This window comes from Trachypithecus francoisi, unplaced genomic scaffold, assembly GCF_009764315.1.
Source record: "Trachypithecus francoisi isolate TF-2019V2 unplaced genomic scaffold, Tfra_2.0 Contig01461, whole genome shotgun sequence".
Taxonomy (NCBI): domain Eukaryota; kingdom Metazoa; phylum Chordata; class Mammalia; order Primates; family Cercopithecidae; genus Trachypithecus; species Trachypithecus francoisi.
In genome coordinates this window covers 14,625,069-14,641,607 of record NW_022681433.1, presented here as the reverse complement: position 1 = coordinate 14,641,607, position 16,539 = coordinate 14,625,069, and positions in this window count along the sequence as shown.

The window sequence follows — 16,539 nt, the reverse complement described above, 5'->3', positions numbered from 1 at the left end:
CAGTCTGGGTGAGAGTGAGATTCTGTCTCAAAGAAAAAAAAAAAGCCCAGTGTGGTGGCATGTGCCTATAGACCTAGCTACTCAGGAGGCTGAGGGGGGATCACTTGAGCTTGGGAGGTCGAGGATACAGTGAGCTACAGTCGAGCAACTGCACTCCAGTCGGGGTGACAGAGTGAGACTCTGCCTCAAAAAAAATAAAAAATAAAAAGCCCAGTGTGGTGGCACGCAGCTATAGTCCTAGCTACTCAGGAGGCTGAGACGGGAGGATAGCTTGAGCCAGGAATTCGAGGTTACAGTGAGCTATGATTGCGCCACTGTAGTGTAGCCTGGGTGACAGGGCAAGACTGTCTCAAAATAAACAAACAAAATGCTATTCAAGTATTAGGTTCTGTTTGAAGTGACTAATTGGGATCCTATTTTTCAAATATCAAGTGTAGATCACTTGAATACAGTGTGCAGATTTATGAAGACAAAATGCAAATGGGCATTTGGAGTCAAGCCCTCCAGACTCTTTAACAGAACTGCTGACCTTCTAATGGCTGCTACAGCCAGACATTCAAACAGAAGAGGTGTTTGTATCCATGCACATAACTCTCCGTATCTGTTAACTACTAGAATTCGTTTCCTGCATTTGCATGACTTTTGTCCTAACAAAATAAATACATTTTTCACAGTGTCTCCCTCCAAAAACAAATCTTCCAGAGAATTAATGGCATGGCACTGGGAGTGCCAACAATGAAAATAACAAAAGGATGACACTCAAAATTTTACTTTTAGAATCCAAGACTTTGGTTTAAATAACAATATGAGTAACAACATTAAGTTTAAAAAGAAATTCCAAGAAGTATGGTTTTCCAAATGAATTTTCAGTTGAAGGGGAAATCTTTTAAAGTTGTCTTTAATCAGTGATTAATCTCTTCTTACTGGTCATTAATTTAAACCTATGCTTAAAGACAAAAAACAGATTTCTCCATGTACCTGATACAAAATGATCAGTAGTCATTTGAAAAACATGACTGAACACTTACTCTGTTACAGTGTTCTGGCGCATTTCACAGGGGAAATATTGTGTTTTGATAAACATCATTTTTGGATGCAAAGAATACCTGACCAAAGAGTATAAGTTAAACAAAAAAGGCATTTATGTTTCTTCTATAGCAATCCAGGTGCCTAACTCTAGACTGCTCAGTGACGTTATCAAGGACATAGGTTCTTCCTCTCTCATTTCTCAGTGTTTGTGTTTGTTACCTTATGATTTCAAGATGGTTCTCACAGCTCCAGACCTCATAACTGCAATCAAAGATAGTGGTGGTGATGGAGCGGGAGGAAGAGGCAAGGGTAAAATGTGAGTTTATTTTACAGAGGCTCCCTTATTTTATCATGGAAGTTTTTGTAATGCTCCCAAAATTCAAGGCAGGATAAATAAAAGGCATTCACATCAAGACACACTGTAGTAAAATGCAGACAAACAGACAATCTTTAAGCAGCCAGAGGGAAAAAAATACACATCACCTATAAGGGAAAAATAGACTTTTGGCACATTTATCAATGGCAACAACAACAGCCAGAAGGCAGTGGAATCCAAATATATTTAAATAACAATAAGGGTAAGTAGACTAAACTTTTTATTAGGCTAGGTAAAAGTCTTTTTGCTTTTTACAAGAAACACATGTAAAACAAGTAAATTCATGGAAGAGTTGAAAGTAAAAAGAGGGAAAAACATTTAATAAATATTAACCAAAAGAAAGTTTGTGTGGTTACATTATTATCAGATGAAGAAAAAATAAAGTAAAACGTATTACTAGAGACAGAGGTGCATTAACATATTGATGAAGGTCCAATTCATTAGCAAGATATAAACAATTCTAAATTTGCATATTTCTAATATCAAAGTTTCAAAAATATTAAGCAAAAAATGACAGAACAAGAAAACAAAATTGACAAATACACTATGATAAGGTAGATTTTAATCACATCTTTGTCAGAAATTGACAAGACAAAAATATCAGAAAAATATATGGGTGGTATGACCATTCCAATAAGCAAGCCAGGCCTAATGAACATTAACATAGAGTCCTGTACCACATAACGGGAGCTATGCCTTCTGTTCCCAGGAGCAGTTACAAAAATTGACAATGTGTTAGCTCACAGAGCAAGTCTTAACAGCATCAGAGAATCACTATCATCTAGACCACATCATCTGATCGCAATTCAATGAATAACAAAAATGTAATAAAAAACTTTGACTTTTAAAAGTATAATTGTAGATCAGGCACAGTGGCTCATGTCTGTAATCCCAGCACTTTGGAAGGGCAAGGTGGTGGTAGAGGGGGATCATTTGAGGTCAGGAGTTCGAGACCAGCCTGGCCAACAGATGAAACCCCTCTCTCTACTAAAAATGAAAAAGTTAGCCAGGTGTGAGGTACACACCTATAATCCCAGCTACTCAGGAGGCTGAGGCACCAGAATCCTTTGAGCATGGGAGGCACAGGCTGCGGTGAGCAGAGACTGAGCCACTGCTCTCCAGCCTGGGTGACAGAGTGAGGCTCCATCTAAAAAAAAAGGAAAATTATAATTCTAAATAGTTCCTTGGTCAAAAAAGAAAGCATAAGGGAAATGAAACCTAAATAGAATAGAATAAAGGACATAAAAATGTTAAGAGCATAAATTAATTAAACAAAACACAACATTTAGTAGAAAGTTGGTTCCTTGAAAAAAAATAAAACTGACAGATCTTTGGCAAACTGATGAAGTAAGCAAGCAGCTACAAACAATTTCTTTTCTTTTCTTTTTTTTTTAAATTATACTTTAAGTTCTAGGGTACATGTGCACAACGTGCAGGTTTGTTACACATGTACACATGTGCCATGTTGGTGTGCTGCACCCACAAACAATTTCAAGAATGGAAAATGAAACTGCACATACAACAGCAATTACACAGATACAAATAGCATGAACATTAAATAAATTTTAAAATTTAAGGAAAATGAACAAATTCCTGGAAACACATAATTTACAAAACTAACTTAAGAAGAAAATTAAAATCTGAAATTGAAAATATGAAAGTTGATATTTAGCCTGTATGCAACTATACAGTCATACTGTGTGCTTAGGACCAGGGTCTGTTCTGATTAACTGGTGTAACCATTCTAATCGGATGTTAAATAGTTTATCATCAAGTCTATAATCATTAATGAAATATGGTCAGTAGTTGATTCCCACAAAGAAAATAGCGGCCAGGCGAGGTGGCTCACGTCTGTAATCCCAACACTTTGGGAGGCCGAGGCAGGTGGATCACCTGCAGTCAGGCATTCGAGACAAGCCTGGCCAACATGGTGAAACCCGTCTCTACTAAATACACAAAAATTAGCCAGGCGTAGTGGCAGGCGCCTGTAATCCCAACTACTCAAGAGGCTGAGGCAGGAGAATCCCTTGAACCTGGGAGGCGGAGGTTGCAGTGAGCCGAGATTGCACCATTGCACTCCAGCCCAGGCGACGAGAGCGAGACTCAGAAACAAACAACAAAAAGCAAAACACCAGGTCCAGGTCCAAGTAGTTTTATAGGCAAGTTTACCAGGATCCAAAGGCAGATAATTCCAATCCTAAACACTTTCAGATAGTGTAAAAGAAGAAACATCTCCTAACTCATTTTATGAGACTAATATAACTTCATACAAAAACCACAGAAGAAAAAAATTACAGTCTAACTCCACTCTTGATTATGGATAAAAATCTGAAACAAAATATTAGCAACCATATCCAGATAATGATCAATAGGGTTTATTCCAGAAATGTAAGGTTACTGCACCATTAGACAATTTATTAATGTAATTTACCACATCAACAGATTAAAACAGAAAAATCATATGGTCATTTCAAAAGAGGCAGAAAAAACATTCAAGAAATTTTAACAAGCCGCTTACAATTAAAACGAACAAACTAACAAACTCTTATCCAAAAAGGCTAGGAAAGAACATCCTTAGCCTACCTAATAAAGGGTATCTGCCAAAAAAAAAAAAAAATCTCTGGCAAATATAATTCTTCACAGTAAAAAGAAAAAAAAAAAAAGTTAAAGGCATTCCCTTTAAAAGGATATATGACAAGGAGATAAATTAGTATCATTCCTAATAAGTTTGTGTTGCAGTTCTAGCCATTGCAGAATATCAAAAACAATGACAACAACAAAACACAAAGAAGACTCAGAAAGGCAAAATTAAAACTGTCATAATTTATAAATTCAATAATTCTCTACATAGGTAACTCAAAGAGTCTGCTACAAATGATAAGAAATTTAAAAATTTTGGAGGATTGCTAGACATAAAATCAACAGGCAAAAGTCAATTGCATTTCTACTAACACTAGACAGATACAAAATCTAATTTTAAGGGGATACAATAACACAAAATGTAAAATATCTAGAAATAAATCCAACAAAAATATTTTTAAAATTAAATGTAGAATATTATAAAAATTTACTGAAATACATGCAAACCACCTAAGTAAATGGAGAAACATGCCATACGAACAGAAAAGTTCCATCTTAAGGATGTCAATTTTCCCCAAACTCAATAAATTCAAGAAAAATTCAAATAACCTTTTAAACTAACTTTTATGGCAAAACACCTTTTTTCCCTTTGACCTATTTCTACAAGAGCCAAGATACTTCTAAAGAATAATGTAGAGTCTTGTCCTAAATAAGATCTGTCTTATCCCAGATATCAAGAGATATCGTAAAGCTATAAGAATTAAAACAATACAAAATGTGCATATAGATAGACAAATTAACCAATGGAACTGAAAAGAGAGCCCCAAACAGATATTTGGCAAAGCTGGCATTGCAGATGAGTGGAGAAAATGACAGATTTCCCAATATAAATAGAGCTGGAATAATCCATATGGAGAAAACTGAAAAAGAACCTCATCCAGTATGTGTGTACATGTACGCAGGTGTGTGCACACAATTACAGTTATATTACGGACATAAATGTGAAAGGTAAACCTTTGAAAGTTACTGAAGAAAAATATTGATAAATTTGATTATATCTAACTTTAAAATATTTCTCAAAAACCTACCACTGACCTATATATCAACAAAAAAAGACGAATGAGCAGAAGATATGAATAGATATTTTACAGGACAGAGAATGCATAATGGCCAATAATATGAAAATATACTAAATTTCAAGGGTAATTATGAAAAAAACTGCAATGACATGCAATTTTATACCTGACAGATTGATAAAAATGTAAAGGTTGAATAAGATCACGTATTGGCAACGAGGATGTGGAGTAACGGAAACTGTTAGTTGAAGTGTAAATTGCTTCAAACAGGTTGGTTAACATTTTCATATTATCTAGCAGCTGTGTGTATATTCTACAATGAAGCATTCCACTTCTACTAGAGGAACTTTTTTTTTTTTTTTGAGACAGAGTCTTGCTCTGTCCCCCAGGCTGGAGTGCAGTGGCAAGATCTCGGCTCACTGCAACCTCTGCCTCCCGGGTTCAAGCGATTCTCCTGCCTGCCTGGGATTACAGGCACACACTACCAAGCCCGGCTAATTTATTTTTTTATTTTTTTTTATTTTTAGTAGAAACGGGGTTTCACTATGTTGGTCAGGCTGGTCTCAAACTCCTTACCTCATGATCCACCCACCTCGGCCTCCCAAAGTGCTGGGATTACTGGCATGAGCCACCATGCCCGGCCAACTAGAGGTACTTTTGCACCACAATATACGTACAAAAATATTTGTATTACCACTGTTTATATTAGCAAACCCTGGAAACAATCCAAGGAATCAGTAGAACGGATTTTTAAAAAGAGGGTATGTTTATACAAGGGAATATTATACAACAGGAAAAATGAATGAACTGAAAAACATTTTGAGTAAAATGTCACACACAAATATACCTTTTTGTTTTTATAAAGCTTAAAAACAGACAGAACTAAGTAAGATACGTTATGTTACAAAGAAATTGAGAACTATAAATAGTAAATAAATAAATACAAATCTCTTTTCATACATCAGGGCCAGATGTTTCAACGTCATTTATTATTTTTTAACACTATTTTTTACAGATGGGGCCATGCTATGTTGCTCAGTCTGGTCTTGAACTTTTGGACTCAAGTGATCCTTCTGCCTCAGCTTTCCAAATAGCTGGGATTACAGACTAAGCCACTACACCTGGTTCCATGTTTTTAAAATCAAATCATTCTAGACCATAGAAAAAGACAGAAAGTTCCACATTTAATTGTAGAAAGCCAGCATCATATTAATCTGAATATCTGATTAAAAAATAGTACAAGAAGGAAAATACAGAATGACCTCACTTAAGACTATAACTGCAAAAATTCTGGATACAATTTTAAGAAACAGTATTTCAGAATAAAAAAATATAAACTAGTAGGGTTAGTCTAGGAATACAGGGATGGTTTCCATATTAAGAAGCCCGTCAACATAACTGCTTATGGGCATGCCAGAAAATTAGTGGGGGAAAAATAGTGATTATATAAATAGATGATTAAAAGGCATTTGAAAAAGTTGAGTAGTTATCCCAATTAAAAACTCTTCATAACATCTGACTAGAAGATGTTTTAGTCAGCAGAAGCTATCTCGTCTTACAAACAGCCCCAAACCTTATTGGCTTGACCCAGTAAGTTATTTTCCCTCATGTCATAATCCAGTGTGGGACAACAGTGGAGCTCTCCTACCCACAGTCATTCAAAGACCTGAGATCTTTCCATCAGTAGCTCTTCCATCTAGAAAGATGTCCCGAGACCTCTGCATCTGACTGGTAGAGAAAGGCAGTGTAGAGAATGTGGGAAGCTCAGGGTTAGTACTGGAAACGTAATCTCTCTTTTCCACCCACATTCTTCTGATCATAATTCAGTTAGGTTAGGTCTACATAACCACAAGCAAGACTGGAAAATGTAGTTCATCTGTGTTCTCAGGAGAAAAGGAAAACGTATGGGTGAGCATCTAGCCAGTCTCTGCCACAGAAAGTTACCACCTAAAATATTAAAGACCTTACCAAAAAACTAATAACATTATCATCCCAAAGAGTGAAACACTAAATATACTTACACTGAAATCAGGAAAAAGACTGGGACATTCACTATCACCATTACTTACTCAACACTATTTTTTTTTTTTTTTTTTTTTTTTGAGACGGAGTCTCGCTCTGCTGCCCAGGCTGGAGTGCAGTGGCCGGATCTCAGCTCACTGCAAGCTCCGCCTCCTGGGTTCACGCCATTCTCCTGCCTCAGCCTCCCGAGTAGCTGGGACTACAGGCGCCCGCCACGTCGCCCGGCTAGTTTTTTTTTTTGTATTTTTAGTAGAGACGGGGTTTCACCATGTTAGCCAGGATGGTCTCGATCTCCTGACCTCGTGATCCGCCCGTCTCGGCCTCCCAAAGTGCTGGGATTACAGGCTTGAGCCACCGCGCCCGGCCACTCAACACTATTTTGGAGGTTGTAGCAGGTACGGTAAGATAAGGAAATAAATTTGGGAAAGAAGACATTAAATTATCTTTTTGCTGATAATATGCCAACATATTTAGAAGCTCTAAGATATGCTTTTAAAAAGAATGTATGTTTAATTAACATGGCTGGACACAAGATAAATACACAAAGATACATAAATATGTGAATATACATACACGTGTACATTGTTCGCCATATGTTCTCTTAGTTTGCGTCTATCTAAATAACTCTTGGGGTTTACACAAGCTCTCAATGTCATCTGTGAAACCTACGGACTATTGCTTATGGCAGAAAAATGCACTCACCTTGTGAGCTACTCTCTTACATAACCATGTACTCCACTTTTACCAGATGAGTTGTTTACCAATTTCTAGTTGTGCTTGCTCCTAAACATTTTTATGACAGTTGTACTGTTATTATAAACCAAGTAACTTGAACAAATATTACTGAAGCCAATACATAATAATGTGATAAGAATGAATTTTTGTTTTCATAGACACTGTTGTCTGCTTTAGAAAGAGTCAATAAAGACAGGTTGCAAAAAATGCTGTTGGTTTGGGCATAACAATTGTAAAGCACGAGGAGAAAATTTGAAGATTTTGTATTTGCATTTGTCTACAAGTCTTATTGAGTTCTTGAACCACATTAGAGAAATCCAAACTGAAAACTGTATATGATGCATTATTGATGTTTATGCAAGAAAGATATCATGGTACTCCAAATCAGTAGACCCATACTTAAGAGAAGGACCTTGTCCTACATCGCATTATAGATAAATGAATATATATATACACACAGATATTTTATGTTACAATATCTTAAATATGTATTATTACCACAGCATAACCTACGCTATCCTGATTAAAGCTAGGCTACGTTATATTACAGTAATAAAAAAGTAAAACCAAAAAAACCCTTAAGTCTCAGTGACTTAAAACCACAGACTCTTTATCTGGGTGACATCCACGGCCACTGTCTTCTATATGAAGACATTCTAGCTACTTAACCATTTTGGTACTTCTACATCAGCATATACTTCTATTTATCACTATGGCCGAGAAGATATGGAGAATCATGCTCCAACTTCTCAATGCTTCTGTGCAGGAATGAAGTACACACATCCCTTCTACTTACATTTTCATTGGCCAGGATTAGTCGCATGGCTATATCTAATTTTTTTTTTTTTTTGGAGATAGAGTCTCGCTGTATCCTCTAGGCTGAAGTGCAGTGGTGAGATCTGGGCTCACTGCAACTTCTGCCTCCTGGGTTCAAGCAATTATCATGCCTCAACCTCCCTAGTAGCTGGGATTACAGGCATCTGCCACCACGCCAGGCTATTTTTTTTTTTTTTTTGTATTTTTCAGTAGAGACAGGGTTTCACCATGTTGGCCAGGATGGTCTCGAACTCCTGACTTCATGTGATCCACTTGCCTTGGCCTCCCAAAGTACTGGGATTACAGGTGTGACCCACTGTGCCTGGCTGGCTATATTTAAGAGACAAGAAAAAGTGTCATCTTCTTGCATACTTGAAAATAAGAGAGAAACCAAATATTGCTGAATGGAGATAAATGTCTATTGCATAGGTATCATTTTCTAGGATTTCTCAATCTTGCCAACTTAACAACGAAATATTGTGATACATGGTATTAGTGATCAAAATATTTGCTGCCCTTCAAGTTGAAAGAGTATTGATCCTATCTCACTGGTTATTTCTTAGGTGTCAGGGTTGGCATTGTGACTTGAAGGGCCCTTCCTTGTGGAGAACATATGCATCCCAGATGCTTCAATGTCAGATATGGGCACTTCTTGCTTTGGCTTATAAAGTTTGGGGGAAGTGATGTGTGACACTTCCTGGCAGGAGCTTTAAGAATTAGTAGATGCTATACTTTGACTCCTCTCTACTACAAGACTGCAATGTGCCCGACAGCAATGGCTTCATTAGCCTGGGCCCCGGAGTGAGGGTGATGTGAAGCAGAGCTGCAGCCAGCTTGGGATGGGCACGTAGTATGAGCAGGAAATTTTTTGTTGTTATAAGCCACTGAGATTTTCAGGTTGTTTGTTACTGCAGTGTAATTGAGACAAAACTGACTAATACACATACCATCCTTACCGCATCTGTAGGAATGGTTGCAGTAATAACCAAAAAGGAGTGAGAATGGAAAAACATAGTCGCATGCCGCATGATGACGTTTCAGGCAACAATGGACTGCACATATGATGGTGCTCCCTTAAGATTATAATGAAACACCTTATTTTTATTGTTCCTTTTCCATGTTTAGATATATTTAAGTAAGCAAACACCACTGTATTACAGGAGCCTACAGGATTCCATACAGTAACATTCTTGCAGGTTTGTACCCTAGGAGCAACAGGCTAGACCATACAGCCTAGGTGTTAGTAGGCTATCCCACCTAGGTTTGTGTAAGGACACTACGACATTTTTCACAACGACAAAAATCACCTAATGCTGCCTTTCTCGGAATTAAGAGACATATGACTACATTCTTTCTGTAACAGTGATAAAAGCACAGAATGCTTAAGGCTAAATTTGACAAGACAGGTTTAAGACACATGAAGAAAATTATCAAATATTATTGAAAGATATAAAGCATGTCAATTCTCCAAAAATCAATACATAAATTTCATATAATTCTAATCATAATTCCAATGGTTTCTTTTTTAATTTGATAAAGGCGTTTTCAAGTTCATGTGGAACAGAATTTACCCACAATCATGCTGCCAGGATTAAATGAAGTAAAGTATGTAAAGCACCTAGGACAGGATTTGACATCTATAGTATATGCACTGATACATGTTAGCTAGTATTACTCAGAAAAATAAATAGATCTTTAAAATGGGGAGTGCCAAAATGTATCTTAGTATACATGGGATTTTAATATAGCCATCTAGAGGAAAAAAACTAGACCCCTTTTTAATCCATATCCAAAGTTAAATCCCATATGGATTAAAAACAAAAATATAAAAAAAGTAATATTTTAGAATAAAATTTAACAGAATGAATTTATAAACTACAGGTTAGGAAAACATTCTCAACTGAAATAGTAAACCAGGGAGTTGCAAAGGAAAATATAATTTTTTAAACATGTGTATGTAAAAGATACCATAAGAAAAGAATAATGTTATTATATAATAGACTTCAAGAAATATCTGGGATGTATTAGAAAAAGGTTAATATCTACAGTATGAAATGAGTGACCAAAAATTTACAGGAAAAAGAAAAAAAACACTCCACAGAAAAATGCATAAAGAATGTGTGAATAAGCATTTTCAGAAAAGCAAATCTAAACAGAACATGAGAAAATGCATGATCTGAACAGTAATCAGAAAGATCCAAACGAAAGTAACCCTGAGTTATCACTTCTCACCCATCAGATCCACAAAAGTTAAATTTCTGTTGACAGAAATGTGAATTTAGACCACTTGGAATCACATTTACCATTTGAGGAAGATGTTTGAAAGCAGCCCTTTAATAAATACAGTGGTCAAGGAAGAAATTATTTGGCATTGCAATGCACCAAATATAACTACACTATTTTGAAAGTTCAGTTTTTCGTGCAATGGATTTTGACAAGACTGACTTAGGCTGCTCGTTGTATCTCCCATAGTGTATGTTCCTCTCGGCTCCAAACTCAGAATTTTGCAACTACGTTTGGTCACTGGACAGTGTTTTTTTATTTCATGACCACTCCAACCCTTGACCACACGGTAGCTCCTAATGGCATTGCCTGGCACACCCTAACTACATAAGTTTTGGCAGCCCTGGTTGAACTCTGGCTAACTCGACCTTTTCTGATCTGTGACTTGTATGGCTGTCTACACCTGATTCTGATTCTTCACCTAGTTTCTCAGCCCCTACTTTCTCCACTTACTCCTACTCCTTCCCCACTCCCCATCCTTCTTGGGAATCTCTCAGCACTGGTTACTTACTGCAGTAAATAAATTAGACCAAGTGCTAATTGTGTCCTGGAGCTAATTTCACCCAGTTCCCACCACCACACCTTTTACACAGAGAAGCATAGTTTGATGAACCCACTTACTCTGGAGATGGGGAGAATCACTTCAAAAGCAGGTAAGAGTGGAGGGGGGTGGGGTACTAGCTGAAAGGCTATTACGATGTTCCTAATGAAAGATGACAGCTCCAGAAAGATGGTGAATGGAGTTTACAGTCTAACAAGGACAAGCACATGTGAAAACAAGAGGTACAACAGTGTGTTACTGCTGGTGAGATACAATTACTCATATGTATGCATAAGCAATGAGGCATAAAGGGTCTATTTTCCCCAAGTAGGGAAAGTAGGGCAGCGGAGAAGGTTAGGAAAGGTTCTGTAGAGGAAGTGATGCTTGACCTGACATGGGTTGATAGTGCATTCCAAAAAGAGGGGAGAGCAGGAAGAAATGTATAGGGGTATGAAATCAACATTAACAGAGAATTCCAAGTACTTTAATATGATTGGAGTAAAGAATTTAAGAGTGGGGTTCACAGATCACAGAAAGCCTGTTTCACATTCTAAAGAGTTATAAATTAATTCTGTAGGGCAGGCAAAGAGGAGCTATTCAGGGCTTTAAGGAAAGTAAGCGATTTGAATTTTAGAAAACAACTTTGGCAGCAGTGTGGAGGATGGTTTGGAATAAGCAAGGATCTCTGCTTGTGGCTCAGGTGTCAGGTAATTAATTCTGTTATCCATGATACTCTACTTCTCAACCAGGCAAGTTCATCAAGGAATTTTAGAAACAATACTTTTCTTTCTTGCTCATGTAAAAACACCTAACTAGAATGATAAACAAACAAGGTCTTCTTTTTTTTCTAAACTCTATTGTATAAACTTAGTTGGACACCCTCATTTAATAAATGGGTGAGGCTGAATAGCTTTTGGCATTAATCCCAGATACTGTAACAGTGAGAAAACAACAAAACATGGAACATAATATCCATCCATAACTCCAATTGTATGGTTAGGGTTATTGGAGAATTTTAAGAGTTATGATTTCCCTGGCAAAGTGTCAAAAAAACATACCTTCAAAAATTATTCCAAATAGCCACTTGGCATCTAATCATGCTGACATAATGAAAAATGTTGAATAAATTGCCTACGTGTAATTTCTCATTCCTGAAGAAGGAAGGATGTTTTCTAAGTCTCCACAATGACGGGTTTTATTAAATAACAACATGGTCATAAAAAAGCCAAAAGAAAATTTCCCAGCTCACTTAGAAAATGGAATCAATCTATTTTTTCTTAAAGATAAATAGATATAGTCTGTCACATAGAAGAATGCCTAAGAGGATATCCACCAATACATTTACATTGGTTATCTCTGGGTGATGCGTTCAAGTGTTCTCTATTTTCTTCTTGTTGCCTTTTGGTGCTGTCTGATTTTCTATAGTGAACATGCATTGCTTCTGAAGAAAAAACAAAACAGTCAAATATACCAACCACACAATCAGAATGTCGTAGGCCATCTTTTTCAGCTCTCTGATTCTGCATCGACTTTCTAATTCTGAGTAAGATTAACGTAAACTGCTTTTGAGGTAACCTGGTGTGTTTTGAATATAGGCTAAATTTCTTTCCTCAAGTCTGTATCTTCAGGGAATAAATTTTTGAATTTTCAAAATACAGATATTTCCACTAATTATTCATGCCAGTGGAGGGGAATACTGACACTAGTATCCAAAAACGTAAGGGAATTGAAACCATCATGTATACATGTATATTATATTAGGCTTGGTGAGGCTCTGCACATGATACTTTTGGCAGATATGCTTTCTGAATTACATTTTTATTTGGCTAATATTAAAATTACTCCATGCTCCCACATGTGGGCTGGCAAATGATGGGAGACGGCTACGGTAAAGGAAAGAGGTGTAGAATTTAAAATTCATTGCATATAATCTATGAGCTGTATGCTGTGCAGGCAAATGAATAGAGACTATGGTGAAAATATAAACCAATTTTGAGCACAGACAGACCTAAAACAGGGCTACAAAAGCATGAAAAATGGAATGCTAACTTGTGCCATGTCTGATGCAATGCAGATGTAAAGTAGTAAAATAAAACTCTTGGATTCCAAATAGTCTACTCTAGTACTTATTCTCAAAATCCGGCTTTTCATAATCAGAAGACACTCTTTTAAAAGCAGCTACATCTGAAATCATAGCCAGTAAAATATTTCAGAAGAAATATGAAACACTCATCTCTTAGGGTTAAACAAAAAGGGTCAAATGATATTTCTTCATCTCTTAACACGTAGGAAGGGGCTTGCAAAGAAGATTTGTAAATATGACTTACCCTAGATTATGCATAGTGAACCTTTCCCAACACTGTAAGAATTCAGATAATTTAAAGATTTGGATATATATATATTTTTTTGGAAAAAAATATATTTTTATTATACTTTCAGTTCTAGGGTACTTGTGCACAACGTGCAGGTTTGTTACATATGTATACATGTGCCATGTTGGTGTGCTGCACCCATTAACTCGTCATTTACATTAGGTGTATCTCCTAATGCTATCTCTCCCTCCCCAGATTCAGATATATTTTTTATAACTTACAGATTCTTTTCAGGCCCTTGAAAACCTAGTAATTTTCTTATCGGTTAAGATTTGTGTAATACCACTACCCTCACATGAACTACTCCTCCACCCCCAGCCTTGTAGGGAAGCATAATTTCTCTTTTTTTTTTTTTTTTTGAGATTGAGTCTCGCTCTGTCGCCCAGGCTGGAGTGCAATGGCACGATCTCGGCTCAGTGCAACCTCTGCCTCCTGGGTTCAAGCAATTCTCCTGCCTCAGCCTCCCTAGTAGCTGGGATTACAGGCATGTGCCACCATGCCCAGCTAATTTTATATTTTTAGTAGACACGGGGTTTCACCATGTTGGCCAGGCTGGTCTCGAACTCCTGACCTCAGGTGATCCTCCTACCTCAGCCTCCCAAAGTGCTGGGATTCCAGGCACGCGTCTCTGCGCCTGGCCTGTCTCCTGTTTCTAACAGTTGTATCTTTGTCCTTGATTCTCCCTCACACCTGTTCTGGGCATGTGAGAGGCCATTACCTCAATCATTCCTTCTTGTTGCTTCTCTTCCCTGCTGTTTTCACTCTTGCCCCTTCACCAACTCTTTCTAACATCTGCCTAACAAACTTGGGTCTGTCCAATCATGCACATGAAACAAAAACAAAAGCCAACTTTCATTCAAATCAAAATCCTGTTTCTATTTTTTGAAATGGACAACTTAATGAAAAGAATGATCTATAAAATTTAGCTGCCTCCATTTTCTTCTTATGAATTCTTCATTCCTAACAATCCGGTTTATAGTTAAACTGCTCACCAGAAGATTATGCAAATAACATCCCATTTGCCAAATTCCATTGATCTTCCCATAATCATATCTGACATCACTGGTCATTTCCTTATCTCAACATTGTATCTTCCTTAGCTCTGAGACATTTTCAGACCTCTCTTCTCTATGCCTCTTTCATGCCTCTTTTAGCTTCTCCAAAGTTCTAAAGAGACACCCACTACATACTAGATTTTAAAACCTTTCTGAGGACCTGCCTTAAGTATGCAAGGCACTATGCTGTGGGGACAAAGCAGCTTTTAAGAGGGGTCTAATCAAGCAGGCTGGGTAATAGGGTTTGGGTGCCCAGGGCCAAGCTTAACAGGACTAAAATTTAGGTCAGAAGACTCAAATTCAGTTGACAAGATGAAGTACAGGAAGAGCACCCAAACAGGAGACAGATGAGGTAACAAACGGGGAAAGAGCTAGGAGGGAGGAGGGTTCTTGCCAGATGTGAACGAAGCTGAACTTGTCCTCAGTTGGCCTATCTGTCACCAGACTGACTTAAGAGTAAAGTCAAAGAAGACTACACAAAGTAAAATAAAATAGGGTGCTTGTTCTCATACGATGCCTCAGCGTTTTCTGTGAAATGTGCATAAGGATAGTATCTACCTCACAGGATTAATTGAAACAATACATGCAAAGAACTAAACCCTGGCCTGACAGGTAACAAATGTTAGCTATCATTATTAATATTCTATCCTCTAAGCTATTTAACATAAAGTTTAAGTAAATCTAATTAAATCATTCCAGAATCAAATCTAATTTACTTCTTAAGCATTTAGCATACTCAAAAGTACCCCGTATTAGTTAATACTGTAACAGACCATTTAAAACAGGATATAAACTTGGGTGTTAAGACTCAAGGGGAATTTTCTCCTTGCTGAGCCACTAAAACAACTCTTCACACTGATCACCAAAAGCCTATTCTCAGGGCTTTATGATCCCTTTTTAGCTTCTTTTTAACTACTTTCCAACCTCTCAATACTTTCTTGCCCTTCTGATTCTAAGATGGCATAGCCTTTAAAGCAGGCTCCCCTTCTTCCAGCTGTCTTTTGAAGTCTAGTATTTCTTAGGTTCACTCCTACTTTTTCCTCCTTTTCAAAACCTTTTCCAATATGTGACACTACCTTAGCGTATCATTAGTGGCTTAAATGGTATCCTGGTTCCTACTTTCTCCTAATCTTAGTCTGTCCTTCATGCTGCCACCAGAATTTTTTTTTTAATGCCAAATGTTTGTGAAAAGACCTCCATTATCTCCTGTTGTCTGTAACAAAAAGTCCTAAATGTCAGCATGCCACACAAGGCCCTTCATTTTGGCCCCAACCTGTCCCTCCAACCTCATCTCATTTTGTTCCACCTGCTCGCCCACAGCTCCAGCCACAGGGAAATGTTCTCCATTACTCAGATAGCAGCATGACTTTTCACACATCTCTTGCCTTTCCACATTCCTCTTCCGTGAATGCCGTTTTCTCCTGTTCCCAACAACTTTCTGGTTTAGCCCCTTTCTCTATCAAGCATTTATCACACTGCATTTTATTATTTTATTTTATTATTATTTGAGATGGAGTCTTGCTATGTCACCCAGGCTGGAGTGCAGTGGCGCGATCTCTGCTCACTGCAACCTCTACCTCTTGGGTTCGAGCGACTCACCTGCCTCAGTCTCCTGAATAGGTGGGACTACCGGCATGCACCACGATGTCTGGCT